Genomic DNA, 13,583 nt, shown 5'->3' on the forward strand with positions numbered 1-13,583 from the left:
AATGCCTAGATCCCTTGTCTTGTGGAAGTTGCAATGGGTCTGGTGGGACAACAGCCATCAATGCTGGTGGTCAGTGTTGGAGGCTGGGGCTTCCTAGGGAGGGTGGAGTGTTCTACCTTGAGAAGGACTAGGGTAGGAAGAGCCAGAATGAACTCTAATCCCCAAGAGAGTCTGGGTCCAGTGGGAAATCACGACTACTTGATACATCCCAATAAAAAGAGCCTGCCTGGGCCAACAGAAGAGGCCAGAAACCAGGAACGGGGGTTCTGGGTGATTACTAGGGATGGAGTGAAAGAGCCCTCAAGAGCCCAAGGGTAAGGATAGTGGGTTGGGTTTTTTTTTTTTTTTTTTTTTTTTTTTTGGTCTAGCTTCTGGAACAGCACTAAAAGTCTCCAGATGACAGATATTGGAAATTGTGGATGAGGTTGCAACCTTTACATCACCTTCCCCAGACTAAGGAATTAGTAGCTGGATGTTAGCAATGTGATTGATGATTCATTGGAAGAGCTAGTGAGGCCAGCAAAGCAGAACAGTTATGATACAATCAGGTATCATAAAAGTCATTCATAGTTTATTACTTGTCCTGTTACTGACATTTTAGCTGCCCCAGGGATTTTCGAGTCACTCCAGGTGACTAGACAATGCATCTTTTCCACCACGGACTTGGCTGGAATGTAGGCTCTTACTTGGCTCAGGGACCTGCTACTCACATAGGAACCAGATTTCAGCCTCTCCCTGTGAACCTTCAGAGATTCCCCAAAGGAGTAATACTGTGAGCATGCTCCCATCTCCCTAGACAGACTCTGGGGGACAGGCACCAAGTACCAGCCTGAAACACAAATCTGCGGTAGACCTTGCTTCTAAGGCAAGGGACTTTGAAAAGATACTATGGATGTTGGCAGCAACCTCACATGGATCTGGGCAGACCACAGGGTGTAAGGTATTAGACTGGGTGTTCTGAGTGAATGACTGCCATGCCAAGGTCAAGTTTTAAATTCTTAGCATCTAGTACAATACCTTGGCACATATGAAGATGCTTTGTAATTCTTTTTAAATTGAACTGAACTATCTAATGATGATATTAGTGACTGTGAACATAGATTCTGTAGAATTTTGAAGCTGGGAAATAATTTAAATATTAATTGGGAGGTACATACCATAGACAAAAAAAAAGGTCCAGTGGATCCAAATGTGAAAGATAAAACAAAATTCTTCTAAAAGGCAACATATGAGAATATGTTTATGCCCTTGGGGTAGGTAATGATTTCTCACATAACACATATACTCACAAAAGCAATAACCATAAAGGTTACTAATATTAAAAACCTCTGGGCCAGGCGTGGTGGCTCATGCCTGTAATCCCAGCACTTTGTGAAGTTGAGGGGGGTGTGGATCACTTGAGGTCAGGAGTTTGAGACCAGCCTGGCCAACATGGTGAAACCCTGTCTCTACTAAAAATACAAAAATTAGCTGGGCGTGGTGGCGCGTGCCTGTAGTCCCAGCTACTCGGGAGGCTGAGGATGGAGAATCGCTTGAACCCGGGAGACGGAGGTTGCAGTGAGCTGAGATTGTGCCATTGCACCGTAGGCTGGGTGACAGAGCGAAACCCCGTCTCAAAAACAAACAAACAAACCCAAAAAACTTCTGTTTATCAAAATGCACCATTATGAGAATGAGAAGGCAAGCAATACAGAAGGTATTTGTAAAACCTATGTCTGACAAAGGACTCATATGTAGACTATGTAAAGAATTCTTATAAATCAATAGGAAAGAGTTGGACCACCTATTTTTTAAAATGGATGAAAGACTTGAACAGGCATTTCACTAAAGAGGATATCTAAATAGCCAATATGTGTGTGAAAAGATGCTCAACATCATTAGTTAACAAGGAAATGCAGATTAAAACCAATGATATACCACCGTACACTCACCATACAAGGGGAAAAACTGACCATACCAAGTAGAGCAATTGCATCTCTCTGTACATTGTTGTATAACTGGTTCAACAATTTTTGAAGAATTTTGGTACTATCTATTAAAGTGAGCGTATTGTCACATTCCAGATGTCAGAATGCATTCATACATGAACATGTGCAAGAATATTCATAGCAACCCTGTTCATCTTGGCTAAAACCAACCTAACGTTTAAGCTACAGTAGAGGGGATAAGTACATTTATCTTCATTGTACTTGCATTTGTGCATAAAAACACATATATATACGCACGCATATATGTACAATGTACAAGTAATAAATGTATATTCATTGTATGTTATACATTTATATAAACATTGTACACAACGGAATACTATGCAGTAAAGAAAACAACTACTGCTACATTGTTGCATCTCACAGATAAAATGTTAAGTAAAAGAAGCTGGAATTTTTTGTATTAGTAGAGACGGGGTTTCACCATGTAGCAACACTGCACTCCAGACTGGGGGACAGCAAGACTCTGTCTCAAAAAAAAAAGAAAAAGAAAAAGCTGGAATCAAAAGAGCATGTACTATGTGATTCCGTTTATACAATACACAAGAACAGGTCAGACTAATCTAGAGTTATAAAAGTCAGAATAGGCCGGGTGCGGTGGCTTACGCCTGTAATCCCAGCACTTTGGGAGGCCAAGGCAAGCAGATCACCTGAGGTCAGGAGTTCAAGGCCAGCCTGGCCAAGATGGTGAAACCCTATCTCTACTAAAAATACAAAACATTAGCTGGGCATGGTGTTGGGTGCCTGTAATCCCAGCTACTCCGGAGGCTGAGGCAGAAGAATTGCTTGAACTCAGGAGGTGGAGGTTGCAGTGAGCCAAGATCGCACCATTGCGTTCCAGCCTGGGCAACGAGAGCGAAATTCTGTCTCAAAAAAAAAAAAAAGTCAAAATAATGGTTACTTTTTGGGTAGGACTGCCAGATATCAATACAGGCCACCCAGCTGAATTTGAATTTCAGAAAAACAGCAAATAATTTTTTTAGTATAAATATGTTTCATGCAATAATTTTGTTTGCTAAATCTGGCAACCTTATTTTGGGAGAATATCCATTTGGAGGGTATGCAAGGATTGCTTATGTGGTTCTGGTAATACTCTAGATGGTAAGTTGCATGGGTGTGTTCATTTGTAAACATTCATAAGGTGAATATTTTAATTTTTTTTTTTTTTTTTTTTTGAGACGGAGTCTTGCTCTGTCACCCAGGCTGGAGTGCAATGCAGCAATCTCAGGCCACTGCAAGCTCCGCCTCCCGGGTTCACGCCATTCTCTTGCCTCAGCCTCCCAAGTAGCTGGGACTACAGGCGCCTACCACCACGCCCAGTTAATTTTTTGTATTTTTAGTGGAGATGGGGTTTCACCCTGTTAGCCAGGATTGTCTCAATCTGCTGACCTCATGATCTGCCTGTCTCGGCCTCCCAAAGTGCTGGGATTACAGGTGTGAGCCACCGTGCCCGGCCAAATATTTAAATTTTTTGCACTTTATGATATGAATGTTACACTCTAACAAAAATGTCTTTATTTATTATTATCATTTTATTTTTTTGAGATGGAGTTTTGCTTTGTTGCCCAGGCTGGAGTGCAGTAGCGTGATCTCAGCTCACTGCAACGTCTGCCTCCTGTGTTCAAGCGATTGTCCTGCCTCAGCCTCCCGAGTAGCTGGGACTACAGGTGCGTGCCACCATGCCCGGCTAATTTTTGTATTTTTAAAAGAGACAAGGTTTCGTCATGTTGGCCAGGCTGGTCTCAAACTCCTGACCTCAAGTGATCCACTTGCCTCAGGCTCCCAAAGTGCTGAGATTACAGGTGTGAGCCCCCACACCTGGCCTAACAAAAATGTTTTTAAAATTAAAAGAGAGGTAGAGCAATATAGGAAGAGTCAAGAATCCTGGGTTCAAATCCCAGCTCTTACTGACTACAGTGAGTTTGGTCAAGCTTTTCAAGGTCTCAGTTTTTTCATCTGTAAGATGGAGACAGTTTTAACAAGAGATACTTCTACTAACTCCATTTTATGTAAGAGAAAATGGAAGTGTGCCTACTGTTTTGCTACTGGAAAGTGCTTCTTAAATTGTAAAAGATTCAACAAATCTAAGACGTTACATATGACTATTTAGGACAGAAGATTTTAATACAAAGTCTAGGGATTACTTGCAAAAATTTAAATGTCAGTGCATTTTCCTGGTGAGACAGCCTAAATCTAGCTTTGGATTCTCAAAGGGGTTTCTGACAACCTTCCCTACAGGTTGAAAAGTTAGGGCCGGGCATGTTGGCTCATGCCTGTAATCCCAGCTCTTTGGGAGGCCAAGGTGGGTGGATCACCTGATGTCAGGAGTTTGAGACCGGCCTGGCCAACACGGTGAAACCCAGTCTCTACTAAAAATACAAAAATTAGCTGGGTGTGGTAGCGTGCACCTGTAATCCCAGCTACTTGGGAGGCTGAGGTGAGAGAATCGCTTGAACCCAGGAGGTGGAGGTTGCAGTGAGCTGAGATCGCGCCACTGCACTCCAACCTGGGCGACAAGAGCGAAACTCCATCTCTAAATAAATACATAAATAAATAAAAGTTAGAAGACCCTTGGTCTGAAGAAGACCATCCATCCCAGAGTAGGCAGTAGTAGCCTTGACTGGACTACTGTGACCTGGAGTTCCTTTCTTCCCCTTTGTCCTAGCCTTCCTTCTTTCCTTCCTTTTCATTGCAAAGCAGGCCACTTCTGGGAGCCACCATTCAGTTGTCTCCCTTTTGTAAGCAGGGTCTACGGGTGGGAGGATGGCAGGCCTTCCTCACCAGGGGCTGTGCTCTTGCTTAATTAGTGTTTGCCAAAGGCTGCAGATTATTAAATTACTAGTCAGTTGTGATGAAGCCTTGGGGGCTTTCGAAATCTATGTGCTGCCCTAACTGGATGGGAGGGACTTGCCTGAAGGGACAGGGAGAGGAGGGTGTTTAGAGTCGCTCTTTTGGTGAGGCTGCCCCTCCCAGTGGATAGCACCACAAAGAGATCCCAAAGGGTCTTTGCTGCAACTGTCCAGCTTATCTTTGGGGCTTGAAAGCCACCATTAGGCATGTGTTAGATTTGAGTTTAGGCACCTTTCCTTTGTATAATGCAGCTGTTCTTCAGAGGATTAACTGGGAGGGATAGGATAACAGTGATAAGACCTAAGGTCTACTGGGCTCTCCCAAGGAGCCAGAACTATGCTAAATCCTAGTATTCCATCCCCATCTGGAGAGGGGAGGCAAGAAAGGGAAACTGCCCCATTGAAAGACGTAGAAATCAAGGCAACTCTACATGTTATTTCACTGAATCCTCGTAATAACACTCACACGTAGATATTACAACCCTGTTTTACAGATAAGGGAAGAGAGTCAGAGTGATTTATGGAGGGGCTCAAGATCACCCATCCACACATGGCAAGATCCACACGATCCAAGATTTCAGTCCTGCTGCTGAGGCCAAGAGGCTCCCTCATGCAGGGCATGGGTTCTCAACAGGACTGTCGGGGCTGGGGAGAGTCACAGTTGGAAAAAACTTCCCAGGCCATTCTAGTACAGCCCCTGGTGGGCTGGGGGAGTTGGGGTTGGGGAGAAGGGATTGTGGCATCCCCCTAACCAGTTAGAGAACTGATTTACTAAAGTGAATCTAAAGTATATCATATTTCTAAGGCGTGGCACAGTGGCTCATGCCCATAATCCCAGCACTTTAGGAGGCTGAAGCGGGTGGATGACTTGAGGCCAGGAATTGGAGACCAGCCTGGCCAACATGGTGAAACTCCGTCTCTACTAAAAATACAAAAATTAGCCAGGCATGGTGGTACACACCTGTCCCAGCTACTCGGGAGGCTGAGGAAGGAGAACTGCTTGAACCCAGGAGGCGGAGGCTGCAGTGAGCCAAGATCGCACCACTGCACTTCAGCCTGGGAGATGGAGCAAGACTCGGTGTCAAAAATAAATAAATAAATAAATCGCGGTGGCTTACCCCTGTAATCCTAGCACTTTGGGAGGCCGAGGCGGGTGGATCACTTGGGGTCAGGAGTTCGTGACCAGCCTGGCCAACATGATGAAACCCCATCTCTACTAAAAATACAAAAATTAGGTGGGCATGGTGGCACGTGCCTGTAGTCCCAGCTACTCAGGAGGCTGAGGCAGGAGAATTGCTTGAATCCAGGAGGTAGAGGTTGCTGTGAGCTGAGACTGTGCCACTGCACTCCAGCCTGGGTGACAGAGGGAGACTTCGTCTCGAAAGAAAGAAAGGAAGGAAGGAAGGGGAAAGAGAGAGAGAGAGAGAGAGAGAGAGAAAGAAAATCACATTTCTTCCAGAGAGGGGATTCCAAGTAGAGCAGTGGTTCTCTAAGTGAGGATGATTTTATACTCTCCCTCCCCACCCACCATTCCTCCCCGCCCCCCTCCCCCCACAACCTGCTGGGGATGTGTGACAATTTCTGGAGACATCTGTTATGGTCACAACCGCTGGGGGAGTGGGGAGGGTCTGGCAACTAGTGGGCAGAAACTAGGAGTGATGTCCAATACCCAACACGCACAGGACAACCCCTGACAACAAAGACTTATTCAGTCCAAAACATCAATAGCGCTAAGCTTGAGAAACCCTGGGGGAGAGTAAAGGGTGCTGTTTTGGGGTGGGGGGTGAGGAAGGGGCAAAGCTGGGGAGAGAGCTCTGGAGATCCCAGGAGAAGCCTAAGTAGACGAGGAATGGATGGACAAATGTTAACTTCACAGCGTAGCTGAGTGTGAGTTTTGCTTTGAAGAAATCTATTTATATTTTGCCAAGATCCCCTTTATACTCCCAGGGTGTCACAGAAAATCGTGAGGATGAGTCTGTCGTTGGGTTGACCAGAATCCAGGAACAAAAAAAAGATCTGGATTGGGAGACAGGAAATCTGCATTCCAGTCCTGGTCTGGCCACTTACCAACTATGGGACACTGGGCCACCCTGGATCTCTTGGAGCCTCAGTTTCTTTTCCTGTAAAATGGGGGTAATTATATTTGTTCTCTCTACCTCACAAGGTGTTTTAAGCAGCAAGTGGGACAATCTATAAGAAAGGGCTTTTGGAAGGACAATCCCTGTTAGGCCGTTCTTACACTGCAGTAAGGAGACACCTGAGACTGGGCAATTTATAAAGAAAAGGGGCTTAGTTGGCTCACAGTTCTTCAGGGTATACAGGAAGCGCAGCACTGACATTGCTGGGCTTCTGGAAAGGTTGCAGGGAGCTTTTGATGATCATGGCGGAAGGCAAAGGGGGAGCAGGCATGTCACATGGTGAAAGCAAGAGCAAGCGAAAGAGAGTGAATGGGAGGGGGGTGCCACACACTTTTTAATGACCAGATCTCACTCACTATGATGAAGACAGCACCAAGCCATTACAGCACCAAGCCATGAGGGATCCGCCCCCATGATCCAAACACCTCCCACCAGGCCCCATCTCCAGCACTGGGGATTACAATTCAACCTGAGACGTGGGAGGGGCAAATATCCAACTCTATCAATCTCCTTATAGGACAGAGGATGCTGCTGTTGTGAAATCTGTATGCAGGTCTCCAAGGACATTTGGATAAGTGGGGTTCAACATTTTTAAAAATTATTATTTATTTATTTATTTATTTTTTTTTTTTTTTTTTGAGACAGAGTCTCGCTCAGTCTCCCAGGCTATAGTGCAGTGGGGCAATCTTGGCTTACTGCTACCTCTGCCTTCTAGGCTTAAGTGATTCTCCTGCCTCACTCCTGAGTAGCTGGGATTACAGGCACCTGCCACCATGACTGGCTAATTTTTATATTTTTAGTAGAGAAAGGGTTTCACCATGTTGGCCACGCTGGTCTCGAACTCCTGACCTCAAATGATCCACCTGCCTTGGCCTCCCAAAGTGCTCGGATTACAGGTGCGAACCACTGCACCTGGCCCATCATTTATTTGTAAACTGAAGGAGTGAAATTAAATATTTTGTCGCTGGGTGCGATGGCTCACGCTTGGAATCCCGGCACTTTGGGAGGATGAGGCAGGTGAATCACGAGGTCAGCAGATCGAGACCATCCTGGCCAACGTGGTGAAACCGTGTCTCTACTAAAAATACAAAAATTAGCCGGGCGTGGTGGTGTGCGCCTGTCGTCCCAGCTTCTCAGGAGGCTGAGGCAGGAAAATCACTTGAACCCGGGAGGTGAAGGTTGCAGTGAGCCAAGATCGTGCCACTGAACTCCAGCCTGGGCAACAGTGCGAGACTCTGTCTCAAAAATAAATAAATAAATAAATAAATAAATAAATAAATAAATATAAAAATAAATATTTTGTCATCCACATGCTTTGAAATTCAAGCATGAGAGTAAAATTGACAGAGGTTTAAAATTATATATCAGGTGCAATGTTAATGATGGCTACCTTAAAATTTCCCCAACTTGTGTGAGAGGTATGGATATAAGAGAAGAGGAAGAAAGTCAAAGCATTTATCTCTCAAAATAGAGTATTACTTCCATACTAATGGTACAAATAATCCATGCCTAGTTGTGAAAAAATGATAATAATAAAAGACAACATAGGAAAGTATGAAAATGAAAGCAAAGGCTGGGTGCACTGGCTCACATCTGTAATCCCAGTGCCAAAGCACTGGGAGGCTGAGGTGGGAGGATTCCTGGAGTCTAGGAGTTTGAGACCAGCTTGGGCAACATAGCGAGACTTTGTCTCTAAAAATAAAAAATATGGTCAGGCGCAGTGGCTCACGCCTGTAATCCCAGCACTTTGGGAGGCTGAGGCAGGCGGATCACCTGAGGTCAGGAGCTCGAGACCAACCTGACCAACATGGTGAAACCCCGTCTCTACTAAAAATACAAAAAATTAGCCAGGCGTGGTGGTGGGCGCCGGTAATCCCAGCTACTCAGGAGGCTGAGGCAGGAGAATCGCTTGAACCCAGGAGGTGGAGGTTGTGGTGAGCCTAGATAGCACCACTGCACTTCGGCCTTGTTGACAGAGTGAGACTCTGTCTCCAAAAATAAATAAATAAATAAAAATTAAAAAGAAAAGTTAGTCGGTGTGGTGGTGCATGTCTGTAGACCTAACTACTTGGTAAGCTAAAATGGGAGGATTGCTTGGGTCCAGGAGTTCGAGGCTGTAGTGAGACAGAATTGTGCCACTGTACTGCAGCCTGGGTGACAGAGCAAGGACCTGTCTCAAAATAAATAAATAAACAAACAAACAAACCAAACAAAAAGAAAATGAAAGTAAAAATTATCCCAAATTCTATCATCTAGGGGGAAAAAGTGCTGTTGACATTTTGAAGCAAATGTCTCCAAATATTTTAATTTTTTTATATTTTTTTGAGACAGAGTCTCGCTCTGTCACCCAGGCTGGAGTGCAGTGGCACAATCTCAGCTCACTGCAACCTCTGCCTCCTGGGTTCAAGTGATTCTCTTGCCTCAGCCTCCCAGGGGGCCAGGATTACAGGTGCCCACCACCATGCCCTGCTAATTTTTGTATTTTTTAGTAGAGACAGGGTTTCACCATGTTGTCCAGGCTGGTCTTGAACTCCTGACCTCAAGTGATCCGCCCACCTCGGCTTCCCAAAGTCAAATATTTTTAAAGAATAGTTACATAAAAAAAGAACTCTACAGTACATGCTTTTTTGTAACCAACAACAATATAGCATGAACATCCAGAAGATAACGTTAGAAAGATGCTTCTTGTATAAAGGGGTGTGTGAGGTGCCTTCAAAGAAGAAAAGACAGAAAGACATTAACATCAGATCCTTCCCTAAGAAATGTTCTATCTGGCTTCCAGATAGAGTCATCACCTTTGTCATTTGGGTGGGTGGCAGGGCCAGGAGGGTCTCACAGGCATATAGATGCCATCACTTATGGCCTTTAGCCCCTAATGCACATTGACTGGAAGGAGAATGGGAAGTGGTGGGGCCCAGGAGGCCTCTTCGGATTCTTCCTGGCCTAAGACTTGGGTTTCTTTAGAAGCATAGTCCTTTGCAGAATGAGAACAAGGAAACTGCATCCCTGTGCTGTCAACAGACCATCAGGAACCTTGGCCACCCTTAAAAAGCACAGGGAGGATTTCCAACAGTGTGTGAAGTCATTAGAAATTCAGTGTGTGGGGACGCAGGCAAAGAGAAACACCACATCTCCATAGATGGGGGTGCTGGGAGGGGCTCCCGTGTTTCTTATGGAGTTTGGGGGTTATTATAACCCCTCACTCTCAGCATCCTGGAACCTTTAATAACGATTAATGCTCTCCTTCTTGCTCTAGGTATTTACAGAATACCCTCAGGCTACCCAGAACCGGTGTTTGCTAAAGATGACAGTCCACTGGAAGCCTCTCTTACTGTTGCTAAACCTTGTGCTGCATATTGTTGTCTATACTGAGATCCAAACTCACTCTGGATCCTGGAACTCATTCACTGAAACTTCTTCCCTTTCCTCATCCAAATGAGTGTTTTGTTAGGAAACGTAATCCATCCATACTAATTTGGAATTTGCAGAAACATTTGGGATTTTGCAAGGGAGGAGAGTTGCTGATTCTAATCCAGTCTCAAGTGATTCGGTCAACATAGATTTAGTCTTTTCTCAAGACAGTTTGGGGCTGATGCTGCTGTGGATTCGTAGTGAGGACCACACCTGAACTCTTCACACTATGGACCTGAGAGTCTCCTTGGATCTTTTACCTCCTCCCATCCCATATTGCTTCTGGCCAGATGCAGGTGTGTCAGCCCACACCTAGATGAATTTCAAGGGGGAACAATGGCATCATCCTCTCCTGAAATTTCACCTGCTCTGTCGCTTGAACACACGTAAGCCACCTTGTGAGACTGCTCAATACCGGGGGACATAGTATCTGCCTCATTTTAAGATGCCCATGTTTTAGTGGAAGGTGCTTTGGTATCTGTGACATTTTTGAATACAGCAATGGATGTGAGTGGGCAAAGCTGCTCTGTAAGACAGGGTGGGGTCATTGAAGCCATTTTAAAAAGAGAAAACAAAAGAAAACCTCAGGCATTTTAATATGTTAAATACGCATCCAATTATTAATTCTAAAGACTTCTATAAATCAACCTAGATGAAACTTTTTTCACCTTTTTCCTGCCTCTTTTCCCCTTCTCAGAAACATTTAGACCTACCCTATGGCAATGACTATTGGGAAGTCTCTGCCCTGTATATCAGGGTAGCACAAATAATTCAGCATAAAGCAGCCCAGTTGCTGTAGCTTGGCATTAGGATAAGTATATCTTAAGAAAGTTCTTATGCAGACTTGGCTTCAGGCAATAAAACGTCACAGACGTATAACTGTAGCGAGTGAAATTTCTAGGGAGCAAATTAGGCTGAAAACATCTTCTAGAGACAGCTAGAAAGGAATTGTACACCACCCCAAAATAAGGCAAGTTATGCAGTAAATGTTTCATTTATTGGCCTTCTTCCATTACTATTAGGGTTAAAAGACATCTTTTCAATAAGAAAAGTATATTTATGGAGGACTGATGTCTTTCAGAAAGCTGTTCCTGTCACAAATGCCTATAGCAGTGGTAATCGGCTTATGAAGGCAGGTGATGAAACCCTGTACAGATGCATACATCTCCCCATTAACCCTTGGATCATGAGGTATTATTGTCACTTTATTACCTGGACCTGTTATTAGCTGAAGCAAGGTGATCAAGCCGGGCACTTCAGAAAAATGTCAGAACAGAAGAGTGTTCCTCAGGGTTTCAAGGGTAGAGAGTGTGTGTCTCTCCAAGTCCCTTCACAGAGTCACTGGGGGGATAGAGGATGCCTATGAAGTGGGCTCTTTTGCCTAACCCTTCCTCTTGCTAAATTTGAAAACTCTTGGGTGTCCAATTTTTAACGTTCCTATGTTGGCTAAAGGAGTAGCTTTCCTCAAGGTCCAAATAAGGAACCATCACCCACGCAGAACAAAAAGCAAACAGAAAATCTCACAGTGGAATCAGGACTTTGGCTTCTAAACATTTCCCCATTTTATAGCTTCCTTATGTTTTCAGATTCTTTTTTTGGCTTCCCTTAGCACACTCCCGGCATAGATAAGTCCAACACAGTGGGGTAACAGATCATCCATCTTGGAGCACAGATCTTTAAAGAAAAATCACACAGGAACACAAATACACACACCCACACATGTACATATCACTGTCAAGGGTAACTTAGCAGAATCTTGCCGAGCGATTGGGGGAGCTGAATATGGTTGTCAACATGTATTCCCCACTTCGGGTAAATCTGACAGACTAGCCTTGTTTTTCTCAAATTCCAGAGCCAAGCTTTCAATATGGTTTGTCTTCTTTGCTGGTGTGCGTGAATCTCTGAGCCATAACTGGGGCGTGTGGTGAAACGATGGAATCATGGACTCTTTAAATATTAACAGGCAATTTAAAAAAGCCCATTCCAACCACCTCATCCACCAGGTGAGACAAGACGAAGGGGCTGCGGGTGACACAGCCTGTGGCCAGCCTATTTCTGAAGTCCCCTGTCAGGCACATTCCTGTATTTCAATGGGCACCTAACACTTCACCATATCTCGTGGGGAACCAACACTTAAAAGGTGATTTGTGTAAACCGAAACCTCCTTTTCATGCTCATTGATAGGGATAAACAAGGAAGCACCTCTGGAAGAGGTAACCCTACTCACTTAAGTTTTAAGGTATCAGTATGTATCCAAAGAGAAGGATTTAATCAAGGGAGGGCTGAAGGAGAGGAGAAAACAGAAGAGAAGCAGAAGGGCAGTGGATGAAGAGGGCGAGGTCAAAGTCAGAGAGGCCTAGGGACAGCTACTTACAGTTCGGGACCTGGACTGGCACCAGGAATGGACTCCAAGGGGTGAGGGCCCAGCTTCTCCCTGCCTTCCTCCCAAAATATGCAGAGACCAAACTGGATTACAAGGGATGAGGGCACAGCTTCTCCCCACTCCCACCCATTTCCCAACATGCAGAGCCCATGGTGGCAAAATCCCCTGGCTCAGGCTAAAGTCAGAACTGGTCTGGTTTCCTGTGTTTTTCGAATCTCTGCCATTTGGGCAGAACGCTTGGTCCTATAAACCAGGAGTCATCAGTATCCACAGAGAAGTTGCCTCAGCACTTGGACCCAAGTCAACTGTGTTTAAAATTTCACACCAAATCTATAAATTACACATTCACATTGTGAGCCAGCCTACCTTTTTTTCAAATAGTATTCAAGGTTTTTTTCTTTTTTTTCTTCTCTTTTTTTTTTTTTTGAGACGGAGTCTTGCTCTGTTGCCCAGGCTGGAGTGCAGTGGTGCCATCTCGGCTTACTGCAAGCTCCGCCTCCCAGGTTCATGCCATTCTCCTGCCTCAGCCTCCCGAGTAGCTGGGACTACAGGCACCCGCCACCATGCCTGGTTAATTTTTTGTATTTTTAGTAGAGACGGTGTTTCACCGTGTTAGCCAGGATGGTCTCGATCTCCTGACCTCATGATCCGCCCGCCTTGGCCTCCCAAAGTGCTGGGATTACAGGCATGAGCCACTGCGCCCGGCTATTCAAGGTATTTTTCAATACCTTGCTGCCTGGCTACTTCAGTGCCAATTCTGCCATTCCCTCCCCCTCCTCAATTCAGGCATCACCTGAGGGACTTGCAGAGCATC

Source organism: Pongo abelii, chromosome 8 (genome assembly GCF_028885655.2).
Source record: "Pongo abelii isolate AG06213 chromosome 8, NHGRI_mPonAbe1-v2.0_pri, whole genome shotgun sequence".
Taxonomy (NCBI): Eukaryota; Metazoa; Chordata; class Mammalia; order Primates; family Hominidae; genus Pongo; species Pongo abelii.